Source organism: Saccostrea echinata, unplaced genomic scaffold (assembly GCF_033153115.1).
Source record: "Saccostrea echinata isolate AGI-Se365-2 ecotype Australia unplaced genomic scaffold, CSIRO_AGI_Sech_v1 ptg000045l, whole genome shotgun sequence".
Taxonomy (NCBI): Eukaryota; Metazoa; Mollusca; class Bivalvia; order Ostreida; family Ostreidae; genus Saccostrea; species Saccostrea echinata.
The window spans coordinates 2855142-2874753 of record NW_026889794.1 but is presented as its reverse complement, the minus strand read 5'-3'; the positions used below and the strand labels follow the sequence as shown (position 1 = coordinate 2874753).

The window sequence follows — 19612 nt, the reverse complement described above, 5'->3', positions numbered from 1 at the left end:
TCACGCTCACAAACACCACAGTGAAAGGTTTAAAATATATGCACAACCAAACCTTTGTGAAATATCTGCACTTGACTGATATCACATGCATGACTTAATAATTTTATACGTGACTCGAATGACCTCTGATTTGTTTATCATGTAAATATTTTGAACTTGTCATTTACACCTTTATATAACGTTTCTTACTCTATACTTACCATGAGGGGTATTTACATACTAAAATAAATCACAGAATGACATCGAAGGTATAATCCAATAAGTATTTCTATGTTATTAGGTTCACAATCAAGCATCACGCCACAACAGTTACGATTAAGTAGTAATTCGTTCCGGTGATGACTCGGAATGAAATTTTACACAGAAAAAAAAATGTTTATTACTTGAGTAAATTTGAGTAGAATAGGTTAATCAGACAAATTTTTTTTTACTAGAAATAAACATGGTAAATGGAGAGGGGGGGGGGGAGGGGGGAGGCATTAACAATGTTCAAATAGATATTTCTATATATAGTCCCTGATTAGACTAAGTGTAAAATTTACGCAGTTCTTTATATATACGATGGACAATGTTTAGCAATTCATGCACCGATCCAGTCCAGTCCACTCATATTTTTTTTATTTTTATTTTTTTATTTTTTATTTATTTATTTATTTATTTTATTTTATTTTATTTTTTTTTTTTTTTTGAGTTTTCAAATTGTAGTTTTGCTCGGGGGTGGGGGGGGGGGTGGACAAGTTTGCGTTTTTAAAATTTATCTATTTATTTTTTAAGTTTTCTCAGTTGGATTATTTGGGGGGGGGGGGCATGGACCCCCCCCCCCCCCCCCCGGAAGAATTCCTGGATCATCTTCTGAGGAAACAATAGTGAACATGAATCACTAACTCTAATGAATAAATAAGGTAAAGTCTTGGAAACCACATTTTACAATTACCGTAATCACACCTCATCAAGTCTAGAGACTGTAATTATTTCTCTTACACGGACAGGTAAGCAACTAATGATTAAAGTTTCCAATCTGAATACATGTACAAAAACTTGTGGATTTTCATATTTTGATTAGTTTACCAGCTTTAAGGATACATACAAGAAGAACTGAGCATACTTTATTTTTGGATGAAAGAGAACTCTGATCTTGTCTACATTAGCCGTAGTATTTTAAAAATGCATTTCCCCTTCCGATCAAAACAGTTTATCATACACGTACCTCCATTATAAAGATATCTAATCTTTCTAAATTCTTTTTATACAATACATGTGCAGGTGTTCCATTGTGACATACATCAGGGACATTGTATTAGAAAATATTTAAATGAATTTGTTCATTTGAAATTCTGTAAAATCAGTCGAGAAACATTTAAAATCGAAAAGTGTGATTCTTATATGGTGAGAACGTACTGTTAAATACTTTTGTAATCATACATATTTGAAGCAGTTTTTTTTTAAATAAAGAATAAATTACAAATGAAGTGCATGTCTTGGACAAAGATAAATAAGATAAATAATTTCTAACTTCATAAAATAATTTATTTAACTTCTGAACTGAAGATGTGTTGATGGCAATATGTGTGACTATAAAGGATAGAGATAATTCCAGTTCAGTTCATAACTAGAACAAAGAACCAGATACGTTTGATATATTACATGAAGTATAATTTTTTATATAAGTTGAACATAATTAATTGATACGAGTGCATGAAATAGAAACATGTCAACATTATGAATAATTCGAGAAAATTCGAACTTAGACTCGATGACGACTGCAAATTATGCTTAACAAATGGATTGGGCCATGTAGTGGATTTAAAGTTATATGGAAATATATTTAAATAATTCTTTAACCTTAAAGTTTTATTTTGTGGATTATAACTAAGGGATTTGAACATAAATTTTTCAAGGGCATATAAACAACGAAATCTAAATACTCTATGTTTATCGAGTGATTGATTAATATCTTTGTATATGGAAACGATGTGATGTTTTGTAATTAACGCTTTAATTCACGGTAAAATCAACAGAAAATTAACTTACCTGATGAGATCATTTGTTGCTTTGTAGAAAAATCGAGATCATTACACACCGGAAGTCGGCCATAGTATTAGTCTGCATTGCGCATGCGCTAGAATCAAAATCGAGTAAAGTGTGTAAGGGCCATTTTTTGATCATAAGTCGGTGTGTGAAAATACGGGTGTAAACCGTCAAATGACACCAACTTTTTTTCTCGATTTTTTGGGCATAAATAATCGAGAACTACCCATTTTTCGTAAAACGGCAACTCACTACAGTGATTACTGTAGTGACTTGAAAAACTGTAGTGAGTTGATTGATGTGTCAATAAGTACCTGAGCTGAGTTGAAGGTGTTTACAAACGCACACACACACACACACACACACACACAATTGCACATTGTTGGGAAATGATAGTTTTGTCATGTTGATAAAATATTATAGGTTGTCATTTAAAAAGTTTGTGAAAAACAGCATTAGAAGGATGTTTAATATCGGTTTCGGTGCAACATTTATCTGACATTTAAAAATGACGTTGCCAGCAATGTTTTCGTTTAGTTTTAGTAGAGGCTATATGAAAATATAAATGTGTAACAGCATAGACTCAAAGAAAATAATTGACAAAATTTACATCCTTAAAACTTTATGATTAGAAGTATAATGTGTAAAATACATTAATATGACATACTATTCTGTGTAGAGCAAGGTTTGACTCCTATCCATATGAGAAACGGTAGAACGACACACGCATTGGTCTCGGACACTGACAAATTTATACATATGAATGGAAAAAGGCTTGATCGACTGGTTATCCAATGGTAGAGTCGTTTGGTAGACCAAGAAATATGACGAAAAACTGGTTTAGTAGTTGAACGTCATACTTTGAGACTGCCGTTTCACCATGCAAATTAATAAATTTATGATAGGGGTTGGAAAATTGACTATTAAAAAAATAATTCGCGATCTTTTGTTAACTCGAGTATGCGTGAAAGGGATAATTGGTAACTACCGATAGCGGAAAATAAAATACACTGTCAAATTTACGTTTTAATTTTTAAGAAGCATGCTTACTCAAAAATTCACTAACACAATGAGATACGTTTTGACGTCGTCAGTATTGTGCAAACAGCTGTACGGAACTTCTAATGTGCGTTTCCGACCCGATTTATATTACACAAACGCAAAATGTAGGGCATTTTATATTCGGTTTTTTTTTTATAAACGACAGCATCATTAGATATATATTGCGATTATAACTATAAATTCAAATCTTGACGAGTGTCTCTGCTGAAAAAAAAAAATCCCTTAAAGCTAAAGCTTGTTCATTCTATATAAAACATAAACTGGCAGTTAAAATCAAATCGAGAAGATTTTCAAGTGGCATATGACTTCGAGGTGAAAGACCTTAAACGAAGACCTCCTAAAAATACTTTAATATAAATTAGTTTACTAAAGTTAACTACATTAGTTTACTATAGTTAACTATAGTGCTAACTTTGACACTATCAAAACTCTAGTTAACGATAGTGATAATACTGACGCTTTGGTTTACTATAATGGTAACTTTGAAAACATTGATTTACTATAGTGATCACATTGACCTATAGTGAATGAATGAAAAACGTTCAATTACTATAGTGATCACTATGAAAACTTTCAATTACAATAGTTATCACTCAGTGTACTATGTATCGTAGTTTGACTTTGTTTATATAATTTATATAATATTGCTTACTTAAATTGAAAAAAAAGACTTATCAAAATGAAAGAAAAGATTATTCATTTTAGAAATGTTTTGCCAGTAGAGCTAGCAGTCATTGAAAAACACAAGGCCTCAAAAAGTATCAGAAACTAGAGTAAGAAATAAAAAAAAATGTTGATAGCTTTAGAAAGGACTTGTCTCAATGTATATACCTGTGAAATATGAAAGCCCAAGCAGCAACCATTCAAAAGTTAAAAAAAAGTTAAAAGGTTAAAGTTTTTTTTAAAAATTGACAAACTCCAAGGTCAACATCAAAGGGTCAAAATTAATAGTACTCTGGGGAAGGCCTGGTCTTAAGAAATGCACCTGTGAAATATAAAAGCCCTAGCACCAACCCTTCAAGTTCAAGGTCAAAATATTTACACCAATGAAAAGGTCTTGTCAAAATGAATATACATGTGAAGTATGAAAGCCCTAGTACCATCTGTTCTAAAGTTATGTCCAAGGTTAAAGCATGGTAATTTTTTTGGCAAGAGTGGGTCAAAATCCAAGGTCAAGGAATCGGATATATTTGCATCCTAAGAAAGCTCTTGTCACAAAGAATATACATGTGAAATATGAAAGCCCTAGCTCCAACTGATCAAATGTTTTGAGCAAGAAAAAAGTTTTTGCTGACAAACAGACAAAGAAGCAGACAGACGGATGAACAGGACAAAAACTGTACACCCCCCGAATCTTCGAATACGGGAGCATAAAACTAAAAATTGCACGTAGAGTGCATGAATTTAATGGAACTACAAGACTTCAACAGACGTCTTTGATAAAATGAGAGAAATAAAAAAAACTAGTGAATAATTGTTCTCGAACAATCAGAGGTCTTTCTACCTTCTTAAAAATCGCCCGCGTGGCGCAGTGGTTAGAGCGTCTGCTCTAGAGTCGCGGCGCAAGGAGTTGATCCTTACGTCGCGGGTTCGAATCCCACTGTGGGACGTGGAGACCGGTCCTTCGGATGAGACCGTATAAACCGAGGTCCCGTGTCGCAGTAGGTGCTGGCACGAAAAAGATCCCTCACTGCTCAATGGCCGTAAGTGCCGAGTATAGGACAAAATTTGCAGCTCTCCACCGGCAAGTTGTGGCGTCTCCATATGAGTGAAAAATTCTCGAGAGGGACGTTAAACAACATACAAACAAACAAAAAACCTTCTTAAAATGTTTAATTTTTTATATTTAAATCTCAATAGTTAAATTTCGAATAGAAAAAACCCAGAAATGGCTTGAAAGTTTGGAAATTTTCACAAAATTAAAGTGACCTTAACCTTTGATCTTGACCAAATTTTCAAGGCCAAAGGTCAAGGGTCACATTGCAATTGGTCTTATGCTTCTACGGCTTTTAATTTTAAAGTTATAAGGTTCAATAGTAAGCACAGAGACGTTAAAGGGCGACAACTCATGTAAAGGGTCATCAGATCCTTTCGCACTGAATAGATTGAAGTTGTGTCTGAAGACCCTGAAGACACTATGGAAGATTTGGTGTGTCTACGGTTTACAGCTTCAGAAGAGTAGCGATAACAAGGTTTCTAGCGAAAGGGGCAATAACTGTAAAAGGGGTCATAGGTTATTGGCGTTGGGTCAAATTTGTTCATAACTTTTTATGATTTTTACGATGAATAAAAAATCTTTTCGATAAACCTCGAAACAAAAAATCTGCAGAAGAAAAATAATAACTTGCAGACTAATTGTTGACGGAACAATTAGAGGTCTTTCCACCTTCTTTAAATTTCATATATATATTTCATATTTAATTCGCTACTGCTTATTTTTATACAAAAGAAACCAGAAATGGTTTGAAAGATGGAAAAAATGAAAATTTCAAAAAAATTAAAATGACCTTGACCTTTGATTTTGAACAGGTCAAAGGTCAAAAGTCACAATGCAATTGGTCCCATGATTATACTATATTCAGTTTGAAATTATATTCTTTGACAGTGAGCTCAAAGACATAAAAGGTCAATAACTCATATAAGGTGTCATCAGATCCTTTCGCACTGAATAAATTGAAGTTGTTTCTAAAGACCTTGAAGACATTAGTGAAGGTTTGGTACCTATGCGGTTTACGGTTTTGGAGGACTAGCGATAACAAGGTTTTTAGTGCAATAAGGAGCAATAACTTTTTAAAGGGTATTTTTGGGGGGACAAGGATGAAATCTTTGAAATAGTTTTAAGAGGACATATTAAAGATGCAAAGATATATAGTATATGTTGAAAGACAAAAGAGCTAAAAAAAAGAGTTAAATTTCTCATATTTGGAATAACCTTGACCTTGATAAAAACTTCAAGGTCAGAGGTCAATGATTCTAATGCAGTTGGTCCCATGTCTCTACGTCTTATCGTTTTGAAATTTTTTTAATTATTCGTAATAAAGAAAAAACTTTCAAGGGCATTTACTCATTGAAGGGGGCGACAAGTACTTTCGCAATGAATAGATTGAAATGTCTACTCAATTAGATATTGGTGAAAATTCTGTATGTCTACGGTTTACGGTTTCAAAGGAGTAGCGATAACAAGGTTTTATTGCGAAAGGGGTTATAACTCCTCGGGGGGTCAAAGTTCATATACGCAGGGTCAACTGCAAAAATATTTTACGAAGTACATTTTCATGGACTATATATCTTTTCGATAAATCTTAAAACTCAAAATCACGCGGCGGAAAAATAATAGAAAATAGTAAGAAGAAACAGAAAAAAATCAATAGGTCTTTCCACAGAAAGGTGGAAAGACCTAATAATAGTCAGAACAATTTCAATAGGTCTTTCCACAGAAAGGTGGAAAGACCTAATAATAGTCAGAACAATTTCAATAGGTTTTTCCACAGAAAGGTGGAAAGACCTAATAACACTTATGTTGTGAAATTAATTGAGACTTTTTTCACGGAACATTATATACTTGATAAATAGATTTTAAAATTTGAATTACAATAGTTATCATTTCTAAAACTTGGATTTATCATAGTGATAACTTTGACACTATGATTTTCTTTGGTGATATGCATGACACTGTAGTGATCATTTTGACACTATAGTGATATCTTTGACACTGTAGTGATCACAATGATATTAAACACTTTCATTTACTATATTGATAATTTTGAAACTTTGATATACAAAATGTAAATCATATACGGTACCAATTTTGATGCAAGTTGGAAATCCAAAATATTTAAATACAAAAGATTTTGAAGAGCCGAAAAATGGTGCCAAAACGATAAATCTGAAACATTATTCAAGTGTAGCTAACCATAGTCAACTGAAGTTAGCTATAGTAAATTATAGTCTTTAAAGGATCGATAACTGTTCTAAAACCCTGTAAAATTAGCGAACGTTGTGAGTGCTGACGTCCTCAAAAAACTGCGTGTTGAACGATAGCTGGAGGAATTCTTGGTTAAAAACATACAGATAAGACAATTGAAATAGACTGCATGTACACAACCGCGTTGATATAGTGAAAGTGTTCCCCCTGTCTGATAGCTTTCAGTACATAAACTGTGAGACTGTGTTTGAGACACGACAGAATGCAGATCTGTACAAGAAATGGATACATGTAGAGAGCAATGGGCAGATTAATTTAGTTAAATATATAGAGGATATTCAATGTTTTGCAGATGAATATGGAATTTATCTCACGAGCGAAGCACGAGTGAAAATATCAAAAATCCTGTCTCACGAGTATTATTACATTTTCTTTGATTTTCCCTTTGCCTCTGTCTTTTCTTAACACAGTGTCATAGGTTTGACGTCATAGTTGAGCGGTTGAGACGTCATAGCATAGCAGTTGTGTGATTGAAAACATTACATAGCATGGATTTTAGCAACATATTGGGAAGAAATTTGCAGTTTTAGCTCTATCAAGATGCTTAGTTACTATTTCTATCTTATGACAGTCCAGAAATTATTTTTTACTTACTTTGATATCCTTTCACACTGTGAGAGAATATCATTTTGGTATCCTTTCACACTGTGAGAGAATATCACTTTTACTCAATAAATAAATCACAGTATTTCGATGTTGAAAATGTAATAAACATGCCTACTGTACGTTATCTGGTTTCCACTTCTCTTCCGAGTACAAAATTCAAAAACATCATGTAGCATGTAAAGCAATTATTGTCAGAATATATTGTTTCAAGAAATTTTTATGTTTATGAATGAAATGCCTTTAACAAAGGAGATATGCAGTTATAAATATATAAATTTAAGATGTTCATATAAATTTTCATATGCAACGCTTTATCACTTCGAATATTAATTTTTCTGATTTTAGAGATGATGGGTCTTGTATACTGAACAACATTAATCTTTGTTGTGGCTTTATTCGAATTCTGAGAGAGACAAAAAGACAGTCAAACTCAAGTATATGTATTTATAACTGTTTCACAATTGCAAATATCAAATGTTATCTTTCTTTACCAAAGATAAAGTATTTACATCGTGTAAATTTTACTACTCCCCACCTTTACTCCCAAGCTTTCTTTGAAGATTAATAATGATGAAAATATCTTGGTTCAAACACTTTTTAAATCGAGGCAAGCTTTTTCAAAAGTTATTGATAAAAAGATGTTTACAGTCTCGTTTTAAATCAACATTTTGCAAATTTGATGATCGATACAATTACATTGTTAATATTAGGGAATAAATGGGGAAGACAATTTTTATAATGAGTTATTGCTTACAAATTGGTATTAATAAATTTGGATCCAGACATGATTGCATATGAGTTGAAATGGAAATAATCAAATGCAGAACCATTATGTTTTTCATACATAAAACAAGTTTGTGTTTTCTCTTCTAAGATAAAATGGTTCCCCACCAAGTCCAGTTTACCAACAAGATTTAAAAGAATTAACTCTAAACCCTGTAACATGTCTGGCAGCTTCTCCTTGTACTTTTCTCAAGTAATTCTGCATTGGCTTGAGTACAATGTCTGCAAATTTTAGAATGGGTTGAATGTATTTCTGTTCATACTATCTTTCTGTAATACCAAACCAGAGGTACTGTGAACACTGAGCTCACTAAATGATACCCCCACCTCCCATATGAGCAAACACAAACCTTTAAGACATCACAGGTGAGAGCAGGTGCCATGGAGGAGTGAGCATCCCCTGCCGACCGGACACACCCGCTGTGTGCTCCTTATCATGATCGGGAAATAACGGAAAAATCCGTCGACAATTCAGTGTGTAAATAATGGCCTTACAATTAGTATGAAAAAAGTCAGTCAGCATTTGACTTAATGAAAGATCGTATTTGCTAACAAGGTCATTGTATCGACCATAGAACTTACCATATGACTTTAAACGAGACTGCTGGTATTCTTGTTTCATCAACTTCTTTGTCAATAACTTACCTCGTTTTAGAAATTGTCCATACGTAGAGCATGCTCTGGCGTATCGAATCAACTGAGAGATATAATCCCCGTATGCAGGTGATATGGGTATATTGCTGCATAAATAAGGGAAAGTTAAATTCATCACGTTTATCACGAAGCTTTGTTGTAAGATTACCATTAACGTCTTTTTCTAATAAAATATCCAAATATGAAACAGATGTGTCAGACTCTGTGGTATCTTTTATCTCAAGCTCACCGGGATATATCGTGTCGACATATGAATCTAAATAACCATTGTTAATTGACAATACGTCGTCGATATATATATATAAATGTCGAGTTGAAGGCCACAGCAAGTGTTTTCTTCTTTTCACGTAAAGGATTTTAAACAAATTCTGCTTCATATGATACAAAAATAGGTCTGCTAATAAGGGGGCGCAAATGGAACCCAGTGGAATTCCAATAGATTGTTGGAAGACCTGGTCTCCAAAAACCACATAGATATTGTCATTCAGAAACTCGAGCATCTTTTAAATTATTTTCCCTTGAGCTTACATACAGAACTAGTCAGTAATAAGAAATTGTTAAATTGCTGGCGACAGTTCTTTTTTTTTAAAGTGTTATATATGGTTATTTCCATATGTATGGAAACACTTCATTTTTCTATGTGTGAGGTTGAAAAATCTACGTTTTGGTTGGTACATAAAATAATGTGTTTTCTTCAATATTCTGAAATCTCAACTGATCTATGTGACTTTACAGAAATCAAGAATGCTTAATTTATTTCAGAATCACAGAATTAATATTTTTGAGAGTCAGGTCCATGTTTAGGCAAGTCTGTTTTTGTTTATTTTAAATATATATGAGAGGTACCTGAGAAAAAATTAAGTTCTTCAGCTTTATCTATTGAATGAATCAATACCATCCTTTTAATTTTTTGTTCTTGCAACAGATTTAGCTATTCGCCAGACTTTCCTGTTGGAATAGACTTATCAATAACTGAAGAACCTGTTTGATTTTGTATTCTTTCTTATTCTTTTTTTTTTACTAAATCTATTACTTCATCAAGAGGTCTTCTAAATTTTTCGCCATTCTAATAGATTTTTAGCTCTGTTTTTGCCTTTTTATGTATATGTATTCATTGCCTCATTTCCTACAAATTTCTTTGTTAATAAATATTTTATCTGAAGAACGTTTTTGTAATTTTTTTTAGTTGGCGTATGTTTATCCACCAGACTTAGATAACTCGATGTAAGATTTAGATAGATATTTTTCACATTATTGTTGGTAAACACTTTTTTCATCCAAGTTGATATTTTGTACGTCTTGATTCAGGTTCTCCTAACTGTACATGTGCGCTGTAAAACATGATGCTAATATGTTTGAAAAAAAAGTAGTATCAAGTGAGTGGAAACTACACATTAATTGTTTCATCAACTATAACATTCTCAACTAAGTTAGGATCATTGTGAGTACTAGGTATATACAAGTTCCAATATATGTTCTACAGTTCGTAGGTTCTTTGACAACATTTCTGAAATTAAGTGGTAGTAAACGGTGTTTGGATAAACTGTTTGCAGCAGCCAACATATTTACAATAAAAATTACCCCATAAAAATAATGTTATTTTTGTGTCCATACCCCTTTCTTCTTTGATGTAAACTTATACCAAAAATCAGATCCGGGGTAGGTCTATATATCATTGCCATTTGCACCTTTTTATCTTTGATAATAACAACATCCATACCCCTGATGAGCATGGTTAGACTAAATTTGAATCCGCATTATATGTGAATGCTTGCATATGAGTAGGTAAACATATGGCAATAGTTGTCTTTGAAAGATTTCTACAGATTTTTTTCTTTATATTTCCTTTAAAAATTAGACATTAAAGATTCTCAAATTGGTCCCAACGTACATTGGCAGCCATAATTCAACAAACTTTAATCTACACAGAATTGGACAGCTTTCATTTATTTTAAAGTTTTATTATTTCAGACTAATGGGTTCTAAATAAACAAGATACTGTTTTTAACACCAACCCTAATTTTATCTTTTCTTGATTATCTCCCTCTTTCATAGGGCATGGTCCTTTAGATGAATAAATTTGAAATGTATACATCCAAGAATGCTTTGTGGCGATTTTGATTGAAATTGGTCAATTGGTTCTGGAGAAGAAGTCAAACTTTAAAAAAAACCAACAACAGATAAACAGACGGACGGGCAAAGGCAAAGACAGACAAAAGAAAAGAAAAAACAAATAAATAGAAGAACACGCTTGAACACTTAGTTGAGGTGAGAATAATGTAAGAAAAGGATTTTTAATTCATAGGAATTTTCTATCAATATCATTTTTTATAAAACGCAACGATTTTGACCGAGAAGGAAATATCAAATTTACGTGTCTATAAATACGACGACAGTTCGGAATTTATTAACTAAAGACATTCTGTTTATTCTCCTTTCTAATCGACGCATTTTAGTATATATATATATATATATATATATATATATATATATATATATATATATATATATATATATATATATATATATATATCTTAAAAAGCAATAATATATAAAGTAAGAAATACTTAAAAATATGTTTCAATTTTTCTTTGAAATTGTACATTAATGAGTCGGCTGTAGGCGAACCCACAGGAACCAAACTCGCTTGAATCTCTTGTATATATTCAAAAGAAAGATGTGAGCTCTGCCATTCATTTTTGACACCCCTCCGCTTCAGAAGCTATTTAATTTTACAAAACAGAAAAAAAAATCCCCTATCTCATGCTTGCAGTGAAAAAAATAAATTCTCTTATTTCATACAATTTTTTACGGCTTGATCCTAGGAAGTTCTTGAGATGTACCCCAATCGCATTCCAAAATCAAAACAGAAAATCTTCTTTTTTTTCTTTTTTTTAAATTTTGCCCTAAGTTATTGACAAAATCTAACAAAAACACAGTTTAATAAGATATGTATGGGTAAGAATGTGAAAAGCATATAGCATCTAGCCTCACTAATTACTCAAACGTAAATATTGAAAGGAAATACTGACAATTTGACATATGTACAACAAAATTATAGCAAGGCTCTTTTGGGTAAATTTCCCCTCAAAGAATATTACTGATACAGTATTTATTATTCGCAACAAAAAAACTTAACCTCTTCTTGATAGCAAGATTTTACAGGGTAAATTTCCCGCCAAAGAATATCACTGATAGAGTATTCAATCCTCATAGAAAAAGCGAACATCACACTTTGAAAATCGCAGAACTCTACAGGATAAATTTCCTCTCAAAAATGACATTGATACAGTTTATATAAAGTATTTCAAAACAGAAACAACCATAGATGATAGCAAGACTTTATGGGGGTAACCCCCCCCCCCCCAAGAATATCACTGATGTAGAATTTATGCTTCGCAAAATCTTGGAGGTAGTAAAACTCTATCTGTTAAATTTCCTCTCAAAAATATTACTGATACAGTTCATATTACTTGTAGAAGAAGCAAACATTACACTTTGAAAATCGCAAATATCTACGGGGTATATATTATTCAAAGCATTAACATTGCAACCTGATTATAGCAAGACTCTACGGGGTAAATTTCCCCCAAAAGAATATCACTGATACAGTTTTAATAATTCACAGGAAAAAAAATTACATATGGAAAACAGCAGAACTTTACATGGCAAATTTCCTCTCAAAATATAAACAATTGTTGTATCTATTTTTTACAGAAAAAGCATACGTTACACCCTGATGACAATAAGACTCTCCGGCGTAAATTTCAACTCAAAGAATATCAATAATCTACTTTTTTTTCAAAGCACGAACAACATTACAACTTGATGGCAAGACTCAATCTATTGGGTAAACCCCCCCCCCCCCCCCCCGGAGAAAAAAATATCAATGATAAAATATACATTTTTCACATCAAATGCAAACAAGCTCTTAAGGAAGTCTCTTTAGGGTAGACAAAATGTCGTGTTTATAAAAGCAAATACAAACTGCTTTCAGGTGCCCAATTGCATTCCCCCGTTTTAATGCCACCCTCATTATAACGCCAAAATTGACGAGGTACAAATGTTGGCGGTAAAAACGGAGGAAGACTGTATTATGAAATATGAAGATAACGAACAGCATTCAATCTCGAAATTCCAATGAAACGATACAAATTTGGAGCAGAGCAAACATGGACCTCAAAATTTAGAGGTGGGATCAGGTGCCATGGAGGAGTGAGCATACCCTGCCGACCGATCACACCCGCCGTGTGCTCCTTATCGTGATCGAGAAAAAAAAATCCCGAAAAAATCCGTAGACAGTTCAGTTTATAAATAATGTCCTAACAATTAAAATGAAAAACGTCACTCCGCATATGACTCAATGATAGGTTGTACGTGCTGAGCAGGTCGTTGTATCGACCGTAAAAACTTCAAACGAGACTGCTGATATCCTTGTTTCATCAACTTGTTTGTTAATAGCTTGCCTCCTATTAGAAATTGTTCATACGTAGAACATGCTCTTTTGTATCGAATCAACTGAGAGACATAAACATAATATGCAGGTGATAAGGCTACAGGTATGTTGCTAAATAAGTAAGGGAAGTTAACGATTGAAAACTTCAAGTCATCATGTTATCAAAAAACTTTGTTGTTAGGTTATCATTAACGTCTTTTTCTGGTAAAATATCTAAATGTGAAACAGATGTGTCAGAATCTGTTGTATCTTTTATTTCAAGCTCACTGGGATATATAGAGTCGACATATGAATGCGAGGAACTTTTGTTAATTGACAATACATCGTCGATATATCGAAATGTTGAGCTGAAGGCCACAAGTGTTTTCTTCTCGTGTAGAAGTTTTGAATATATTCTGCTTCAAATGAATACAAAAATAGGTCTGCTAATTAGGGGCGCAATTGGTACCCATGGGAATTCCAACAGATTGTTGGAAGACCTGATCTCCAAAAACTACATAGATATTGTCAATCAGAAACTCAAGCATCTTTTTAATATCGACTTCAGAGTACTTGTGTGTATAATCAGAGTACTTTTTAATAAAATAATTTTGTAAATGACCAATGACAAGGTAAGTATATTTACGAGTTCCATTTTTATTGAAAAAGCAGCTGTCTATGTAGTCAAAAAGCCTGGACTTCAATTTATCGTGGGGAATGGTTGTATAAAGTGTTGAAAAGTCGTACGTTTTTATGCTATTGATTTTAGTAAAATTTTGTGATTTAAAATTATCTAAAAGTTCTCTAGAGTTTTAAAGTATCCACATCTATTTATTTAAATATGTGTAAAGGTTTTTCCCTGTAGTATTCTATCTTAAGTGAAGGGTATAACAGAATAGTAATATTCGGGTAACATTTGATTTGTTGGACCTAAAGATGAAAAAGTTGCTCTTTGGCTAGGGCCTCGGGCAACATTTTCAGCTTCAGGTCACACAAATCATATGTTGCGCTCATACCTAGTCAATAGCTGTATTATATTACTGTGTTTACTTGCTTAACAGGAACAAAATTGACAGTTGTAAAAAGATTTTTTTAAGCAATCTCTCATCCTCATTAGTTGTGTCTTTAAATATTTGTAATGTTTGTTTGTTTATTGTTTAACGTCCCTCTCCATAATTTTTCACTCATATTGAGACGCCACCACTTTCCGGTGGAGAGCTGCAAGTTTTGACCTATACTCGCCACTTAGGGCTATGAGCAGTGAGGGATCTTTTTCGTGCCAGCACCTACTGCGACACGGGACCTCAGTTTATATGGTCTCATCCGAAGGACTGGTCTCCACGTCCCACAGTGGGATTCGAACCCGCGATGTAAGGATCAACTCCTTACTCCGAAACTCTAGAATGAACGCTCTGACCACTGTACCACGCAGGCGACAAAATAAATAAATATTTGTGGTGTGGAAATTGATTGCCAACAAATTTTCTCCCATGGATAACTTGGGGTGGGGATAAGTAAAGTCACGTCCCCAGCAGGACTACGGCTGATCAACTTAAATGAAACTGCTATTTTTCCTATGATGTCCTTCACTTTTAAGTTCCTGGAAACAACTACATGCCCCATTAGTGACTCAAGATGTAGATCAAGATGTTAGCTGTTTTAAGAACACAAGGTTTGTATGCAATATTTTATCACAAACATATTAAAAGTGGACTTATTCTTCATGGGACAGTGTTCAACAATATACGAGTAAACTTAATTCAAAATCTTATTCACATATTCTAGGATTGTTAATTGAAAAGTAAAACTGAATAGATTACATTTTTATGTCTCCAAAGGCAATGAATTCATAATTTACAAAACACACAAGTTGACGTTGAATTTGATTTTACATTACCAATATTTTCTGACCTTAACATCCTACCTGATAATAAAAACCCATAATTCTCTTACAACTGACTTCTTATTTAAGGCTGACATGAGCTGAAAGCTGAAGGAAACATTTTTTTCTCATCACCATTTGTACTTCTGTAACTCTTTAATGTGAATGTTAGGACCTCTTTACACCTCTTTTCACTTCACTGTAGAGAAAACTAAAGGAGTTCGAAATTAACCACTCAGGTGAGCAATGTGGTCCATGGGCCACTAGTTTCCATTAACTCAGAGCGATATAAATAACACATAGTCATTGCATTATTGAAATTTGTTTTATTATATGTGTTGTTCTTGCGTCATGTATAAAACATCAAGGTTACAGAGGTTTTATAGTAACACAATTCAATATTAATGGTACCCATGTTCATCATTTGGATATTATACTGAAACTCAAAAGAAATGCAACAAGCAGTAATCTACAAATATTTGAATTTTTTATCTAATGATTTTCAAAAATGAATACAGTCACCTAAAACTCGATTTATAAACATCAGAGATTTGATAAAAATGTTAAATTATAATCTTTTATTTTTAGGTTCTGAAAGCGTTAAATATTTAGGAATCTGTATTGACAAGTTTCTTTCATGTGAAAATATTGTATTAAGCATTATACAAAAAGTTAATGCCAGACTTAAATTTTTATATAGAAATGCATCTTGTCTTAGTACACAGTCTAGAAAGACCCTATGTTCTGCCTTGATACAGTGTTACTTTGACTATGCCTGTTCTTCTTGGTATTGCGGAATAAATAAGCAACTTAAACACAGATTACAAGTTACCCAGAACAAAGTAGTAAGGTTCATTTTAAACCTTGGTCCAAGAGAGAGTATTTCTAGTAATATTTTAGACTCTCTGAATATGTTAAGAGTGGAAGATAGAGTTAGAAGATAGATTAAACCATGTTTTTAATATATATCATGGAAATGCACCAGCTTATCTCCATGATCATTTTGTGCTGAATAATAATATAACAAGAAGTGCAACTAATAAGAATTTTCATGTACCTAAGATAAAAGGGAAAGAGTCTACATGTTTTTTCTATAATGCTATTAAAGACTGGAATGCATTGCCACGTGAGATCAAGGAGATGAGAACTAAACAAAAATTTAAGAAAGCTGTAAGATCTTTTTTATCTAAAAATGCTAGTGATACTACGTGAAGGCTTGTCTAATTTTATTTCTATTTAATTTTATTTTAGTTTTATAAGCATTATTGTGATAATTTTTAAGGAAAATGTGTAATGAGAAACATGTCATTTTTCAAAGCATTATGCTATATTCATTTAAGTACCCTGCCTAAATTCCATTATTAATGTAATTTTTTTGTTATTAACGTATTTGTAATTTAAGGACCCCATTGGAAATAAGCTTTTTTATAAAGGCTTTTATGGGCTATCCTTAGGTAATACCTATCATCTGTATGTCATGTAATTTATATAATAATACATGTATATGCTCAATTAGATCTTTATTAAGTAGCATAGTGCTGAGATAATGTCTGTTTTTTTTTCTATTAGTGGGCTAATCTGTAATGTTTTAATTGTGTGTTATCATGACATTATGTGATAATTTTACCTGAATAAAATGAATTGAAATGAAATTTAACTTTGGAAAGTAACACATGAATGTAAAAACACCCCCACCCCGGCAATTCAATTACAGCGTGCAAGACCGCCATGTACAACAGTTGCAGCTTGATTTCTACGATGCAGTAGGTTCATCAATCTCGAGATCTGAGCGAAAGAAATATTCGTTGACATTTTTAAATGCCTGTTTTTCAGATGATGAGGTCGAATTTTCTCTAGCCAAGCGCAGTGGACTTCCGGTCAATGGACTGTCATTCATGCTAATGATACGTAAGAGCCTGTTGAGGCGTGACGTGTTGCATATTTGCATCTGCAACTCTCCATCACCTTTATTTTGAGATTTTCCAGCTAGAGCAATGGAAATGCGTACTGAAGTCATTTTCAGGAAGCCTTGGCATCGCTTACGGAAAAGAAAGGAGAATTCATTTTTCGTAACATTGCTTCATTACTTATGATGAACAGATACAAATTCTTAAAACCCCATATTATTGCCAAATATTTTGTTAAACATGCAATTTTTTATTTCTGTTAAGCAGACTCAAACTTAACTTCCGGTAATGGTATGAAAATCATTCAACCGTTAAATTACAGATATTTACAAAGTGGAAGATGTCCTTACTTTTTAGATACAAAATTATATCCTATATATAATATTTCCCCCTAAAATAGGATGTTGCGGCTCTTTTGCGTTTCAGTATATAAATCTTTTAGTTCTGTCATATTTTTTTTCAATTAATGATATTCCAATTTCATTATAGTTATGTAAGTTTTTTTCTGTTTTCATATTTATTATATATTCTAATAGATGTTGGTCTAGATAATGGTTTTTCTCAGATTTTCGTTTTAATGGAACAGGTTTGCAAAAAGTATTGCTAACACTTGCATCGGCTTTCTTTGAAAGAATTCTTTGACCAAAAACTATGCTGTTCAAGTTTCTTCTGTATTCTAGGGCATTTGGACTAGAATTTGGTCCATTATATGTGGATTGTTGTTGACAAAAAAGTGTTCTCTACCACATCTGAATTCATAAGTGCAGGTGATATTAATATTTTGACATCCTTACGTCCTAGTAATAAAATAAACAGTTGAATAAATCCATTTATGCATGATTCAATATCCTCAATACATTCTCTAGAAAACAGTTCTTTAGATGATTTGGCTCCATTTTTCCACTGTTCAAACCAGACTTTCACATTCATTAGTTCATGTAACCTTTGATCATTTGTATTCTAAATGGGCCAGACATCTCTGAAAATCTAGATCAATTTTGATGTTTTCTGAAGTAACTGAACTACACCATTTAGTGACTGTCCATTTCTAAGAGATTATTGATATATCTGGAACAAGTGGAACATTCTGCCATCCATCACATCTTCGGCTAGGTCGTTCCTCATTTTTGAGGAAGTTGAAAGATAAAAAATTTTCATTTATAAGCGCCCAGTGTATCTATAAAGCATTCTTCTGATCTCTGTGGTAACAGTCTTGAAACACCTGCCATTAAATTAGTTCACCTCCTGTGAACGTTAAATTTCTTGTACAGCCTTTGGTTACCCTACTTTTAAGAATCTCTTTCATAACATTCGAATAGTCCGTATTAGATATTACCTTCTCCTAAAAATTGCATGGGTTTGGAACTATCATATTTACAGGACTAATAACATTCATTTGATGTTTGAAAATGTTCTGTTATAGCACGCACCATCCCTGGATGAGAAGCAACAAGTGCCTCCCAGAACAGTGCATGCAAGTCATATGCCCTTACATCACCGACATAAAATGAGCAAAGGGGAACCTAAACCCTGTCAGCGCAGGAAGACAAATTGTAGAACATGTTTCTCTATTTTTTGTTTCTTTTCTCCCTTTTTTAATGTAGAACAAATATTTGCTTTTTCACCTTTATCAACGAATTCCACTAATTCCACCACATTTGTTGATTAAATTAAAAAATGTCCTCCTGGAAAGTCGCCATTTGTGTATCAAGGGGAGAGTGATTTTTATGGATCTTAAAATATAAGCTTTGATTTCACAGATTGTGTATGAATGATAGATGTTGTGCTTTTTGAAACTGATCCAATGTGATTAATTTAGATCATTGATACTAAGAGACCTTTTTGCACTCCATAAACAAAATAACGTGTTTTTAAGTTCAACATTATTACTATATTATAAAACAATAATATTATTATACAATATAATAAGATACAAATATAGACCAGAATAATGCTGTTAAAAATTTGTACATTTGTTTCTATCAGTTTTATATTCAAGTACTACAATCGTAATTATTAAATTAAAAATTTCATGAAATTATAGGCGCTAAATACAGTGAAAGTTAGAATTTTTTTGCGTTTGTATCAAACATTGACGAGGGTAGTTGCTAGGCTCATAGGAAAATACTTTCGATGCATCATCAGTAAGGGATATTGCTGCTGTAAATAATCTTTGTAATAGTAGCTGTGGACTGACATTCATATTGTCACTTTGTATTGTGACCTTTGATTTTTCATTCAGAGTTTTTACTTGTTTGCTTCTTTTGAAA

General features: G+C 32.7%; 1 protein-coding gene across 1 annotated transcript in view; it reads left to right on the top strand.

Moving 5' to 3' along the window:
- Window positions 1-19612, top strand: part of LOC133201776 (synaptic vesicle glycoprotein 2C-like) — a 378785-nt gene that overhangs the window by 215210 nt on the left and 143963 nt on the right. The window lies entirely within an intron of this gene.